General features: G+C 38.5%; 1 non-coding gene across 1 annotated transcript; it reads right to left on the bottom strand.

Annotated features, from left to right (window-relative positions):
* Positions 1 to 4,515: 4,515 nt before the first annotated feature.
* Positions 4,516 to 4,619, bottom strand: LOC130964159 (small nucleolar RNA R71). The gene has a single exon (XR_009080266.1). It is a non-coding gene; the product is annotated as a small nucleolar RNA R71 (small nucleolar RNA).
* Between the last annotated feature and the right edge of the window lie 10,200 nt (positions 4,620 to 14,819).

Below are 14,819 nucleotides of genomic sequence, written 5' to 3'. Positions count from 1 at the left end.
TAATTTTGTTTACAACAATACTAGGAAATCAAGAGGGTACTAATAAAAAACCAGTTAAATATCTGTGGGTGAATCCAAAACTTCTATGTGAATGGTGCTTATGCTAGGTATTAGGATGTTTCTTCTACTAAGTATCAGAATGTTTCTTTTCCATACTAAATGGATGTTCTTTTATATATTTATAATTTTTTTTAGGGATTGTTGGAAGCAGAGTTGCGTGATTCCCGCCTCTAATTCTCCAATGTATCATTCAGAATTTTAATTTGGGATGAGAAGGAATTAATATCAAATATTATAAATTAAAAACAAATAAAATTAATTAAATATAATTATAAATTAGTTAAGTTGTTTACTTTTTAGCCGACCACCGCTTGGTTCCATATACTTTTCCTTTTGTTTATTGTAATTTTCTTCTATTTGAACTTTGTGAAGATCAGGTGTGCTTGTGACTCCCGTAGAGAAAATTTTCATTCGAGGACATTCTTAATTTTACCAATACATTCTCCAACAATGAAAATAGAAGGGAGCATTTGCATGAGCAAAACCTACGCAACCTTGACAAGACTCTTTGCTATTGAGTATGTTATCAAATTGATCATTCCATTGCAGTTTGATACCTCCATGTATGTCAAGTAAGCAAAGGTAACAGAAGAAGGCACCAAGTTTACCAGACTAAAACACTGTTTAAAAACTATCATTTTAAGATGTTGAAGAATGGGGTGAATTTCAAATCCTTCTTTGCATATATGATGAAGATCATGTAGCTGATATATATAGAGTAAGGTCCTTTATTCGTGTGCTAGTTGTGACTTCTTGATGAGCGGATAATTTATACGCTTTTTGGCATTGTTTTTAGTATGTTTTTAGTAGTTTGAGTTGAGTTTTTAGTATATTTTTATTAGTTTTTAGTTAAAATTCACTTTTCTGGACTTTGCTATGAGTTTGTGTGTTTTTCTGTGATTTCAGGTATTTTCTGGCTGAAATTGAGGGACCTGAGCAAAAATCTGATCCAGAGACTGAAAAGGACTGCAGATGCTGTTGGATTCTGACCTCCCTGCACTCGAAGTGGATTTTCTGGAGCTACAGAAGCCCAATTGGCGCGCTCTCAACGGCGTTGGAAAGTAGACATCCTGGGCTTTCCAGCAATATATGATAGTCCATACTTTGCCCAAGATTTGATGGCCCAAACCGGCGTTCAAAGTCACCCTCAGGAATTCCAGCGTTAAACGCCGGAACTGGCACCTAATTGGGAGTTAAACGCCCAAACTGGCATAAAAGCTGGCGTTTAACTCCAAGGAGAGTCTCTACACGAAAATGCTTCATTGCTCAGCCCAAGCACACACCAAGTGGGCCCGGAAGTGGATTTTTATGTCATTTACTCATCTCTGTACACCTTAGGCTACTAGTTTTCTATAAGTAGGACCTTTTACTATTGTATTTATCATCTTGAGATCTTTGAATCTTTTGATCACTGAGAGGCTGGCCTTACGGCCATGCCTAGACCTTGTTCTTATGTATTTTCAACGGTGGAGTTTCTACACACCATAGATTAAGGTGTGGAGCTCTGCTGTACCTCGAGTATTAATGCAATTACTATTGTTCTTCTATTCAATTCCGCTTGTTCTTGTTCCAAGATATCACCTGTTCTTCAACTTGATGAATGTGATGATCCGTGACACTCATCATCATTCTCACTTATGAACAAAGTGACTGACAACCACTCTTGTTCTACAAGCATACGAGGCTTAGTGAATATCTCTTGGATTCCTGATACACGATGCATGGTTGATCGCCTGACAACCGAGTGCTCGCCTGACAAACAAGCCAGCCATTCCATGAGATCAGAGTCTTCGTGGTATAGGCGAGAACTGATGGCAGCATTCAAGAGAATCCGGAAGGTCTAACCTTGTCTGTGGTATTCTGAGTAGGATTCAATGATTGAATGACTGTGACGTGCTTCAAACTCCTAGCAGGCGGGGCGTTAGTGACAGACGCAAAAGAATCGATGGATTTTATTCCGGCCTGACCGAGAACCGACAGCTGATTACCCATGCTGTGACAGAGCATAGGCAACGTTTTCACTGAGAGGATGGGAGGTAGCCACTGACAACGGTGAAACCCTACATGAGCTTGCCATGGAAAGGAGTAGGAAGGATTGGATGAAGACTGTAGGAAAGCAGAGAGACGGAAGGGAAGGCATCTTCATACGCTTATCTGAAGTTCTCATCAATGATATACATAAGTATCTCTATCTTTATCTTTATGCTTTATTCGTTTATCACTATACCCATTTGAGTCTGCCTGACTGAGATTTACAAGGTGACCATAGCTTGCTTCATACCAACAATCTCCGTGGGATCAACCCTTACTCGCGTAAGGTTTATTACTTGGACGACCCAGTGCATTTGCTGGTTAGTTGTGCGAAGTTGTGTTTATGCCATGGTATTGAGCACCAAGTCTTTGGAGCCATTACCGGGGATTGTTCTGTGTAAAAGTAGTGATCACAATTTCGTGCACCAAGTTTTTGGCGCCGTTGCCGGGGATTGTTCTTGAGTATGGACAACTGACGGTTCATCTTGTTGCTTAGATTAGGTATTTTTCTTCAGAGTTCTTAAGAATAAATTCTAGTGTTTCATGATGATCTGTTGAAGTCTGGCTGGCTGAGAAGACATGTCTAATCTTATTGGACCGAGGTTTCAACTAATCATCACAATAGCTTGTTGATTTCTATCAATCTTGCTATTGGAGCAATGATCTGCTAAGGCTTGGCTGGCCATTGGCCATGTCTAGTGTTTTGGACCGAAGCTTTCTTTGAAAGCTTGGCTGGCTGTGAAGCCATGTCTAATTCCTGGACCGGAGTCTTAGACTAGCACTGCAATGATTCCTGGAATCCAAATTAAGAATTCTGAAACCTTTATTTTCTATTCTCATATAATTTTCGAAAAAAGCACAAAGAAAATTTACAAAATCATAAAAAAAAACCAAAAATATTTTATGTTTCTTGTTTGAGTCTAGTGTCTAATCTTAAGTTTGGTGTCTTGCATGCCTTGTTTATTTGATCTTGGTTCTATTTTCAAGTCAATAGTACAGGGAACTGAAGATTCAGAACATGCAGCAGAGGAATTACACAGAAAAAGCTGGGCGTTCAAAATGCCCAGTGAAGAAGGACAGACTGGCGTTTAAACGCCAGCCAGGGTACCTGGTTGGGCGTTTAACGCCCAAAAAGGTAGCATTTTGGGCGTTAAACGCCAGAATGGATACCATTCTGGGCGTTTAACGCCAGGATGGCACAAGGGGGAAGATTTTGTTTTCAAAATCAATTTTTTTTCAAGTTTTCAAAGTTTTTCAAAATCAAATCTTTTTCAAATCATATCTTTTCAATCAAATGTTTTCAAAATCAATTTCTTTCCTTTTTCAAAGATACTTACTAACAATTAATGATTTGATTGAACATCTCAAGTATGTTGCCTTTTCTGTTGAGAAAGATTTAATGTTTGAATCATATCTTTTCTTGTTAGGCAAGTCATTAAATTTTAAAATCATATCTTTTAAAATTGTTTTCAAATCATATCTTTTAAAATTGTTTTCAAATCATATCTTTTCAATCATATCTTTTCAAACACATCTTTTTCAATTAGTTTCCAATTATATCGTTTTTAACTTCTAATTTCAAAATCTTTTCAAAATTACTTGATTTTTTTTTCCTTTCACTCTTGGTTTTCGAAAATCAATTAAAATTTTTCAAAATAATTTCAAACTTTTTCACTTAATTTTCGAAAATTTCCTTCCCCTCTTCCCACATCCTTCTATTTATGGAGTACAACTCCTTCTTAATGCACAATTCGAACTCTATCTGATCAAGTTCGAATTCTTCTACCTCTTCTTTCTATTTTTCTGTTCCTCTGACACCTCAAGGAATCTCTATACTGTGACATAGAGGATTCCACATTTTCTTGTTCTCTTCTCTTTCATATGAGCAGGAACAAAGACAAAGGCATTCTTGTTGAAGCTGACCTTGAACCTGAGAGGACCTTGAAGCGAAAGCTAAGAGAAGCTAAGGCACAACTCTCTGTTGAGGACCTGACCGAATTCTTCAAGGAAGAAGAACCCATGGCAGCCGAAAACAACAACAATACCAACAATGCAAGGAAGGTGCTGGGTGACTTTACTGCACCTACTCCCGACTTCTATGGGAGAAGCATCTCTATCCCTGCCATTGGAGCAAACAACTTTGAGCTTAAGCCTCAGTTAGTTTCTCTAATGCAACAGAATTGCAAGTTCCATGGACTTCCATTGGAAGATCCTCATCAGTTTTTAGCTGAGTTCTTGTAAATCTGTGACACAGTCAAGACTAATGGGGTTGACCCTGAGGTCTACAGACTGATGCTATTCCCTTTTGCTGTAAGAGACAGAGCTAGAATATGGTTGGACTCTCAACCTAAAGAAAACCTGGACTCTTGGGAAAAGCTAGTCAATGCCTTCTTGGCAAAGTTCTTTCCACCTCAAAAATTGAGTAAGCTTAGAGTGGAAGTCCAAACCTTCAGACAGAAGGATGGTGAATCCCTCTATGAAGCTTGGGAAAGATACAAACAATTGATCAGAAAATATCCATCTGACATGCTTTCTGAATGGAGCATCATAGGTATTTTCTATGATGGTCTCTCTGAACTATCCAAGATGTCTTTGGATAGCTCTGCTGGAGGATCTCTTCATCTGAAGAAGACGCCTGCAGAAGCTCAAGAGCTAATTGAAATGGTTGCAAATAACCAATTCATGTACACTTCTGAAAGGAATCCTGTGAACAATGGGACAAGTCAGAAGAAAGGAGTTCTTGAGATTGATACTCTGAATGCCATTCTGGCTCAGAACAAGATATTGACTCAACAAGTCAATTTGATTTCTCAAAGTCTGTCTGGAATGCAAAATGCACCAAACAGTACTAAGGATGCTTCATCTGAAGAAGAAGCTTATGATCCTGAGAACCCTTCAATGGAAGAGGTGAATTACCTAGGAGAACCCTATGGAAACACCTATAATTCTTCATGGAGAAATCATCCACATTTCTCATGGAAGAATCAAGAGAGACCTCAACAAGGTTTCAACAACAATAATGGTGGAAGAAACAAGTTTAGCAATGGCAAGTCTTTTCCATCATCTTCTCAGCAACAGACAGAGAATTCTAAGCAGAACCCCTCTGACTTAGCAACCATGGTCTCTGATCTAATCAAAACCACCCAAAGTTTCATGACTGAAACAAGGTCCTCCATTAGGAATTTGGAGGCACAAGTGGGACAGCTGAGCAAGAAAGTTACTGAACTCCCTCCTAGTACTCTTCCAAGCAATACAGAAGAAAATCCAAAAGGAGAGTGCAAGGCCATCAATATGGCCGAATTTTGAGAGGAAGGAGAGGAAGTGGACGCCACTGAGGAAGGCCTCAATGGGCGTGCACTAGCCTCCACAGAGTTCCCCAATGAGGAACCATGGGAATCTGAGGCTCAAAATGAGACCATAGAGATTCCATTGGATTTACTTCTGCCATTCATGAGCTCTGATGAGTATTCTTCCTCTGAAGAGGATGAGTATGTCACTGAAGAGCAAGTTGCTAAATACCTTGGAGCAATCATGAAGCTAAATGACAAGTTATTTGGAAATGAGACTTGGGAGGATGAACCTCCTTTGCTCACCAAAGAACTGGATAACTTGTCTAGGCAGAAATTACCTCAAAAGAGACAAGATCCTGGGAAGTTTTCCATACCTTGTACCATAGGCACCATGGCCTTCAAGAAGGCTCTATGTGACTTAGGGTCAAGTGTAAACCTCATGCCTCTCTCTGTAATGGAGAAGCTAGGGATCTTTGAGGTACAAGCTGCAAGAATCTCACTAGAGATGGCAGACAACTCAAGAAAACAAGCTTATGGACTTGTAGAGGATGTTTTGGTGAAGATTGAAAACCATTACATCCCTGCTGATTTCATAGTCCTAGAGACTGGGAAGTGCATGGATGAAACCATCATCCTTGGCAGACCCTTCCTAGCCACAGCAAAGGCTGTGATTGATGTTGACAGAGGTGAACTGTTCATTCAAGTGAATGAAGAATCCTTTATGTTTAAGGCTCAAGGATATCCCTCTGTCACCATGGAGAGGAAGCATGAAGAGCTTCTCTCAAATCAGAGACAAATAGAGCCCCCACAGTCAAACTCTAAGTTTGGTGTTGGGAGGCCACAGCCAAACTCTAAGTTTGGTGTTGAACCCCCACATTCAAACTCTAAGTTTGGTGTTGGGAGGTTCCAACATTGCTCTGAGTATCTGTGAGGCTCCATGAGAGCCCTCTGTCAAGCTACTGACATTAAAGAAGCGCTTGTTGGGAGGCAACCCAATGTTATATTTCATCTATTTTCTTTTGTTATTTTTTTTTTGTAGGTTGATGATCATAAGAAGACACAAAATCAATTGAAAAAGCAAAAACAGAATGAAAAACAGGAAGAAAAATAGCACACCCTGGAGGAAGAACCCACTGGCGTTTAAACGCCAGTGAGGCTAGCAGTTGGGCGTTTAACGCCAGAAAGGGGCACCAGACTGGCGTTAAACGCCAGAAAAGGGCAAGAACCTGGCGTTAAACGCCAGGAATGGGCACCAGCCCGGCGTTTAACGCCAGAAATGGCTCAAAACGTGATTTTGAGTACCATTTGGTGCAGGGATGACTTTTTCTTGACACCTCAGGATCTGTGGACCCCACAGGATCCCCACCAACCCCACCACTCTCTCTCTTCTTCACCCATTCACCAATCACCTCAATACCTCTTCCCCAAAAACCATTCACCTATCAACTCCTATCTTTCTCTTCACCACTCACATCCATCCTTCATAAAACCCCACCTACCTCACCCTTCAAATTCAAACCACTTTCCCTCCCAAACCCACCAATAATAACCGAACCCTATCCCCCCTCTCTCCTATAAATACCCTTCTTCACTCCTTCATTTTCACACAACCTAAACATCACTTCTCCCCCTCCTTGGCCGAATACATAAGCCACTCCCTTCTTCCTCATTTCTTCTTCTTCTACTCTCTTCTTTCTTCTTTTGCTCGAGGATGAGCAAACCTTTTAAGTTTGGTATGGTAAAAGCGTTGCTTTTTCGTTTTTCCATAACCATTTATGGCATCCAAGGCCGGAGAAACCTCTAGAAAGAGGAAAGGGAAGGCAAAAGCTTCCACCTCCGAGTCATGGGAGATAGATAGATTCATCTCAAGGGTGCATCAAGACCACTTCTATGAAGTTGTGGCCTTGAAGAAGGTGATCCGAGGTCCCCTTTTCACTCAAAAAGGGTGAATATCCGGAGATCCGCCATGAGATCCGAAGAAGAGGTTGGGAAGTCCTTACCAACCCCATTCAACAAGTCGGAATCTTGATGGTTCAAAAGTTCTATGCCAATGCATGGATCACCAAGAACCATGATCAAAGTGTTAACCCGGATCCAAAGAATTATCTTACTATGGTTCGGGGGAAATACTTGGATTTTAGTCCGGAAAGTGTAAGGTTAGCATTCAACTTGCCCATGATGCAAGGAGATGAACATCCTTACACTAGAAGGGTCAACTTTGATCAAAGGTTGGACCAAGTCCTCACAGTCATATGTGAAGAGGGCGCACAATGGAAGAGAGATTCAAGAGGGAAGCCGGTTCAATTGAGAAGGCATGACCTCAAGCCCATGGCTAGAGGATGGTTGGAGTTTATTCAACGCTCAATCATTCCCACTAGCAACCGGTCCGAAGTTACTCTAGACCGAGCCATCATGATTCATAGCATCATGATTGGAGAAGAAGTGGAAGTTCATGAGGTCATAGCTCAAGAACTCTACAAGGTGGCGGACAAGTCTTCCACCGTGGCAAGGTTAGCCTTCCCTCATCTCATTTGTCACCTCTGTTATTCAGTTGGAGTTGACATAGAGGGAGACACCCCTATTGATGAGGACAAGCCCATCACTAAGAAGAGGATGGAGCACACAAGAGACCCCACTCATCATGAAATCCCTGAGATGCCTCAAGGGATGCACTTTCCTCCACAAGACTATTGGGAGCAACTAAACACCTCCCTAGGAGAATTGAGTTCCAACATGGGACAACTAAGGGTGGAGCACCAAGAATATTCCATCCTCCTCCATGAAATTAGAGAAGATCAAAGAATCATGAGAGAGGAGCAACAAAGACAAGGAAGAGACATTGAGGAGCTCAAGCACTCCATAAGACCTTCAAGAGGAAGAACAAGCCGCCATCACTAAGGTGGACCCGTTCTTTAATCTCCTTGTTCTTTAATTTTTCTGTTTTTCGAAATTTTCATGCTTATGTTTATCTATGTTTGGGTCTTATGATCATTAGTGTCTTAGTATCTATGCCTTAAAGTTATGAATGTCCTATGAATCCATCACCTTTCTTAAAAGAAAACTGTTTTTATCACAAAAGAACAAGAAGTACAGGATTTCAAATTCATCTTTAAAACTAGCTTAATTAGTTTGATGTGGTGACAATACTTTTTGTTTTCTGAATGTATGCTTGAACAGTGCATATGTCTTTTGAATTTGTTGTTCATGAATGTTAAAATTGTTGGCTCTTGAAAGAATGATGAAAAAGGAGACATGTTGCTGAGGATCTGAAAAATCATTAAAATGATTCTTGAAGCAAGAAAAAGCAGTGAATACAAAAAAAAAAAAAGAGACGGAAAAAAAAAGAAAGAGAAAAAGAAAGAAAAAGAAAGAAATAAAGTTGTGATCCAAGGCAAAAAGAGTGTGCTTAAGAACCCTGGACACCTCTAATTGGGGACTCTAGCAAAGCTGAGTCACAATCTGAAAAGGTTCACCCAATTATGTGTTTGTGGCATGTATGTATCCGGTGGTAATACTGGAAAACAGAGTGCTTTGGGCCACGGCCAAGACTCAATAAGTAGCTGTGTTCAAGAATCATCATACTTAACTAGGAGAATCAATAACACTATCTGGATTCTGAGCTCCTAAAGAAGCCAATCATTCTGAATTTCAAAGGATAAAGTGAGATGCCAAAACTGTTCGGAGGCAAAAAGCTACTAGTCCCGCTCATCTAATTTGGAGCTAAGTTTCATTGATAATTTGGAGTCTATAGTATATTCTCTTCTTTTTATCTTATTTGATTTTCAGTTGCTTGGGGACAAGCAACAATTTAAGTTTGGTGTTGTGATGAGCGGATAATTTATACGCTTTTTGGCATTGTTTTTAGTAGTTTGAGTTGAGTTTTTAGTATATTTTTATTAGTTTTTAGTTAAAATTCACTTTTCTGGACTTTGCTATGAGTTTGTGTGTTTTTCTGTGATTTCAGGTATTTTCTGGCTGAAATTGAGGGACCTGAGCAAAAATCTGATCCAGAGACTGAAAAGGACTGCAGATGCTGTTGGATTCTGACCTCCCTGCACTCGAAGTGGATTTTCTGGAGCTACAGAAGCCCAATTGGCGCGCTCTCAACGGCGTTGGAAAGTAGACATCCTGGGCTTTCCAGCAATATATGATAGTCCATACTTTGCCCAAGATTTGATGGCCCAAACCGGCGTTCAAAGTCACCCTCAGGAATTCCAGCGTTAAACGCCGGAACTGGCACCTAATTGGGAGTTAAACGCCCAAACTGGCATAAAAGCTGGCGTTTAACTCCAAGGAGAGTCTCTACACGAAAATGCTTCATTGCTCAGCCCAAGCACACACCAAGTGGGCCCGGAAGTGGATTTTTATGTCATTTACTCATCTCTGTACACCTTAGGCTACTAGTTTTCTATAAGTAGGACCTTTTACTATTGTATTTATCATCTTGAGATCTTTGAATTTTTGATCACTGGGAGGCTGGCCTCACGGCCATGCCTAGACCTTGTTCTTATGTATTTTCAACGGTGGAGTTTCTACACACCATAGATTAAGGTGTGGAGCTCTGCTGTACCTTGAGTATTAATGCAATTACTATTGTTCTTCTATTCAATTCCGCTTGTTCTTGTTCCAAGATATCACCTGTTCTTCAACTTGATGAATGTGATGATCCGTGACACTCATCATCATTCTCACTTATGAACAAAGTGACTGACAACCACTCTTGTTCTACAAGCATACGAGGCTTAGTGAATATCTCTTGGATTCCTGATACACGATGCATGGTTGATCGCCTGACAACCGAGTGCTCGCCTGACAAACGAGCCAGCCATTCCGTGAGATCAGAGTCTTCGTGGTATAGGCGAGAACTGATGGCAGCATTCAAGAGAATCCGGAAGGTCTAACCTTGTCTGTGGTATTCTGAGTAGGATTCAATGATTGAATGACTGTGACGTGCTTCAAACTCCTAGCAGGCGGGGCGTTAGTGACAGACGCAAAAGAATCGATGGATTTTATTCCGGCCTGACCGAGAACCGACAGCTGATTACCCATGCTGTGACAGAGCATAGGCAACGTTTTCACTGAGAGGATGGGAGGTAGCCACTGACAACGGTGAAACCCTACATGAGCTTGCCATGGAAAGGAGTAGGAAGGATTGGATGAAGACTGTAGGAAAGCAGAGAGACGGAAGGGAAGGCATCTTCATACGCTTATCTGAAGCTCTCATCAATGATATACATAAGTATCTCTATCTTTATCTTTATGCTTTATTCGTTTATCACTATACCCATTTGAGTCTGCCTGACTGAGATTTACAAGGTGACCATAGCTTGCTTCATACCAACAATCTCCGTGGGATCGACCCTTACTCGCGTAAGGTTTATTACTTGGACGACCCAGTGCACTTGCTGGTTAGTTGTGCGAAGTTGTGTTTATGCCATGGTATTGAGCACCAAGTCTTTGGAGCCATTACCGGGGATTGTTCTGTGTAAAAGTAGTGATCACAATTTCGTGCACCACTTCTCCTTCTTCACTAGAAACTCTATGATATCTTGAAATATTTCTGTAAAAGAACTCCATTATCCAACAGTTAGTGATTCCAAAAACCAATATGGAAATGTGATGACTTCAATATCAAATTCGGACACTGTAAGATGTTCAAGGTTCTTGTATTGGTCTTGTTTTGTAATATAACCTCAACATCATTATTGTTCACTATCAAAGCATTCAAGTTTGGAAATACCTGATGAATAAAAAAAACAATACAGGTTTATATTCCATTAATTATTGTGTGAATATATACAACAGCAAAGAATAAAAATATCTCCAATTCTCTAACACGATATATTATTTATCTTCAGAGTTTCCAAAATACTTTTTTTATAGAATAAGTGATTTTTTCTTCAAGTAATTAATTGATTACCATAAGATAATCAAAGAGAAATGACATTAAGTTATTACTATATTTGGCTTTTAGAAAAAAATGACAGCTACACTAAATAAAAATAGTGAAGTTCATAATTCTCATATAAATATTATCAATATAGTTTTCTTATGAATATTTAGCAACACAATTCAGCTACTTTATCTTATTTAATTAGATTCTTTACACAAAAATGAAGAAAGACGTTGGAACTGCTTCAACTGTTAATGGCATACGAATATTAAGAGAAATGCAAATAACTTGCCAAAAGAAAATAAAATTAAAATAAATATTTCTATCATTTTACTCAAGTGACAATTAATAAATTAAAGGTGGACGACAATATGTATTCAATCAAGTTGTTCCCTAATTCAACTTTTGATTTTCATCATGTCATTTGACTCATGCTAATATGCATGGTTAAATTTCACAAAATGACATCATTTTTTACGGTAGACATCAAACAACACGAAGTGAAAAAATGTGTTGGGAAATAACATGATGCATGTGATGTGATGTGGTGTGTTGAAATTATATGAAATTTATATCACTATTTATGATAAACATGTTATTTATTTTACAATTAAATTTGGACATCAATTTGAGGTTTACTGAAAATTTTTGCAGAATTGTTTTGTATTTGGATCATAACTTTGAATTATTTGTAGTGCTATAACACATGTTTCTTTGTCTTGTAGAAAAATTAAGAAAATTACTTGCAAATCTTATGAAGATCATTGAAGGTGAATCACAACTATTGATGAGGATGGCTTTTAGGTAAGGTTGCTATACTTCTGAAGTCCAAATATCTTTTTAGATAGAATCGGTTAAGACGAGTAGTGATGATAAGTTGATAACCTCAATGTGGTAGAGCAGCTCATTGAGCCATGATTATATGAGAGCTAATATGTCTTGCAGTAACTAAACGAGACATTGCATGAAATACTTGAAAGGATGGCACTAGAAATATCGGGCATCCCAAACACAAAAAGCATCGGTACTTATTTGGAGTTATTAAAGCCTATATTTGGTGAAGCCGCCAATTACTTAATGTGAAGAGTCCCTTTTATTGCATGATATATCGGATTCACATAACATAGTTTGTAGTCCATATTATGATCATTGTTCTTATGTTGAACCAAGTTCACCGCGTGTTGCATATATAGGGGACATTTCACATAGAGGATTATTTGGAGAGGAAAAAGATTAAGAAGTCCACATTAATTCAGCCAAAAACTTGAAAATTAGATAATAATTAGATGAAAAAGAAAGAACTTCTAAAAAAATTCAAAACTAGACAATCAAAACATCCAAAAATTAAAGTAAAAAAAACATTTGAAAGTGAAAAAATAAAACTAATTTCAGGCATTGAATTTATAATTTAGGATTTAGAGTTTATAATTTTGGATTTAAAATTTAGAATTTAGGGTTGAGGGTGGCTGACCGATGACGACAGCAACGGGGTGGCGGGCGGCAGTAGTAGTGGTGGATGGTTGGTGGTATGGGTGAAATTATAGTATTAGAAAGATGGAAAAAAAAGTGAGAAGGATGAATAGATAGAAAAAGTATAAGTAACCAACTCTATATGCAGCCAAGAGGAGCCAACTTTTTAAAAACTCTAGTTTTTAAATTTCAAAAAACTAGTACGCGCCCTTCTTACCTCTCTTATTGCTGATCGTCACTTGTCATTCTCCTCACTAGCTCATCTGCCTCGTTCCCGCGCTGTCAGTGTTTACTCTCCTCTGCTTCTTCCACGCCTGTGCCTCCTCAGTTAGTGTGATGCCAACCGCCTTGGCTCTGTCGTGGTCGCCGCGATGTCGCTACTCTGCCCCTCTGAATCCTCTCATTGCTGTACTGGTTGTGCCTTTTCCTGCAAATCCACTCACCAAATGTCGTGCTTTCTTCCTCTAACTCCTCTAGTCGCACCGCTGCCGCCTCTCTCACCAAATCCTCTCATCGTGCTGCCACTTAATTCTTCAACGTTTCCATCATTTTCTTTGCCAAATTTTTTTTCTTCTTCTTCTTATAGGTTTTGGATGATTTTTTTTTTACTAATTTTGGATGTGTCATTCTCTTAGGGCTCCTTTTGGCCCATTTCTGAAGGCTTGAGGCTGGTTCAAGAGGCTATATTAAGGGAGCAACAACACATAGCAAAGGGAGCTATCTTAGATTAGGAACAAGACATTTTAGGAGTAGTTTTAGGGTAGTTTAGTTTTAGGTTTTCTCTCTTAGGATTTTAATTAGGGTTTTGTAGAATTTTATACTTCAAGTCTTGCTCTTGGATTTTGCAATTTACATTGTAAGTATTTCTTTAATTGTCTCTTCCAATTACCATACTTCTTCTACACTTGCTTCTATTTTACTTTCTTTTATCAATATATGTTTGATTTTACAATTTTGATGTTCTTGTCAATGAATTTGATGTTGATGCTTGTTTTATGTTTGTTTGAGTTGCCTTTATTGATTTTGATCATTTATGGTTTATAGCTTTTACCATTTTCCCTATTTTTCCATGTTTTGTTAATATGCATACTAGGTGTTTGATGAAATGTCAACCCTAGTTATGGGGTAATTTCCACCCCTTGGCTTGAGAAAAATGAGTTTATGGATTACTAGAGCTATAATGTCCAACATTTAGTGATAATTATTGGGTTGTTAGTTGTTATTGTTTCCACTAACGCTAGCTTTTTACTAAGGTAATTAGTAAGTTAGCTAGAATTTGTGGATTAACAACAATTATGCTCACTTGACTTATCCTTCGATGTTAAGGGTTGACTTAGTGAGATTAATCAATCACAATTCTCATAGTTGTGGTTATGGCAAGGAAGGGATTCCATCACTCGTCCCAAGTCAAGGTTTCATTTATGTTTTGAACCATTTTTCAACCACTTTATAGTTTTACTTGTTTATATTACATACATAGTTCTTTTGTTCTTTCATTAGTTTATTAATTGTAATTTTGTCTTGTTCTTTTATCTCTTTATTATTCGCTTCCTTATTATTGACAACACCCTTTGCTTTTCCACAACCAAAATTGTGTGCGCTCATCGACACTAGTTCCTAGGGAGAACGACCCGGGAGTCTAAATACTCTCGGTTTATATTTGCTTTGATTTGTGACTATCCTTTTGAATTGAATTTTGATTGAGAGGATCCATTGCCGATTTGGACTATACTCACAACGGAATTACTTTATCTAGTTTTCCAAATTGGCATAAATTCTCTCTTATCAGGTATCCGATATAACTTTTTTATATATTTTTGGATATTTATTTTTTTTTATGTTTTGGATTTTTTTTCTTTTTATGTTTTATATGTAACACATTGTATTTTATTATAACAGAATTAGATCAATAACCGGAGTATTGATATACAATGAACATGGATATTTCGCATCTCATGAGACCCTGGTTTAACATTCTCTATTATATGCAAATATCAAAGAATTGTATATTATTTACATCTGCTTGAATTAATCATGAATACACGAAATTATGATGAAGTTACTTCACAATCATA

This window comes from Arachis stenosperma, chromosome 2 (assembly GCF_014773155.1).
Source record: "Arachis stenosperma cultivar V10309 chromosome 2, arast.V10309.gnm1.PFL2, whole genome shotgun sequence".
In the NCBI taxonomy this organism is placed as follows: Eukaryota; Viridiplantae; Streptophyta; class Magnoliopsida; order Fabales; family Fabaceae; genus Arachis; species Arachis stenosperma.
The sequence above is the reverse complement of the archived record's forward strand: the minus strand, read 5'-3'. Positions and strand labels throughout refer to the sequence as shown.